The sequence below is a fragment of the Microtus ochrogaster genome, chromosome 4 (genome assembly GCF_000317375.1).
Source record: "Microtus ochrogaster isolate Prairie Vole_2 chromosome 4, MicOch1.0, whole genome shotgun sequence".
In the NCBI taxonomy this organism is placed as follows: Eukaryota; Metazoa; Chordata; class Mammalia; order Rodentia; family Cricetidae; genus Microtus; species Microtus ochrogaster.
Genome location: NC_022011.1, coordinates 55,395,074 through 55,396,245, shown reverse-complemented (window position 1 = coordinate 55,396,245; position 1,172 = coordinate 55,395,074). Strand labels below are relative to the sequence as shown.

The following is a 1,172-nucleotide window of genomic DNA, read 5'->3' as shown; positions in this document are numbered from 1 at the left end:
GAGAGAGAGAGAGAGAGAGAGAGAGAGGAGAAAAAGAGAGAGAGAGACCTGAGAAGGTCTGTAGGAAGAATGAATTCATATTTTTAAAAGATTAGGTAAAATCCTTATTGTTTTAGTTTCATCAATCCTTGTGTCAAAATTATTAATCTAAAGTTCTATTTAGAGTGAAACATTCTTTCTCTCACTATATCTGCAGCCAATTTTGAAAGTATGTTCAAGAGATTATTACATAATAATTATTAAACTAGTGTTTCTTTTCTTTTATAAGGAGATTCTGTTCTAAGATTAACACATTATTTTAAATGTTATCTTACAATGCTAGCAGAGTTTTACACCAGGTAAAAAATGCAGGATGCTCATGTAGACAATGGCAGGTGGACAGGGAGTGTAGGAGTGCAGGCAGTGGCAGGTGGACAGGTAGTGTAGGGTTGCAGTGTGCAACGCTGCACATGTCACATGATCTATATATCATTGCAGCAAATATAATGTGTAAAATAATTTTGTCATATTGGTGAGTTCACTAAAATATGTTTACAGAAAGTAAAGGATAATTTTGAATTTCAATCATTAACAATAATACAATTGTTAAATGAGTTGCAGGGATCTATTTCTAAAGGATTATGGGAAAGACACATCTCAATTTATCTGAACCAAGGCTACAAGGGGATAAATAGGCTCGATTTTGGGGAAGAACCTATAGAATATTCTATGTTCTATGAAATTTATGTAATTTTTCAATATTTTTTTAAAAAATCATAACATAATAAATAACGTTACATACAGAATACTTTTTGTATTGTGATAATTTAGAAGATATATGATTAATATTAATTAAATGTTAATTTATAGGTCTCATAATTATATATCCACTTGCTCTTCTTCAGTCAGATAATGTTTAAAATTCTATTGCACAATTTTTCTTCCTTAAAACTGAGGATATTGCCTAATTCCTACCAAGGAATACTCAAGAAAGAACAATAGAGACACTAAATCCACCTCCCCTATTTTAAGCCAAGAGACATGCTGTTTAATACACTTTTATTATAAACACAGAACTCATTTCCAACAAGTATGATTTCTGTCTTTATTAACTTTTGAGAAAATTAAGTTATTTCCATTTTTTTAACTTTTACAATTGAATGATTCATCGAATTAATTCAGTGAGTATTCCA

The 1,172-nt window shown here is 30.2% G+C and overlaps 1 protein-coding gene across 1 annotated transcript in view; it reads left to right on the top strand.

Annotated features, from left to right (window-relative positions):
- Lrp1b (LDL receptor related protein 1B) overlaps nucleotides 1–1,172 on the top strand; it is a 1,800,012-nt gene that overhangs the window by 1,553,589 nt on the left and 245,251 nt on the right. The window lies entirely within an intron of this gene.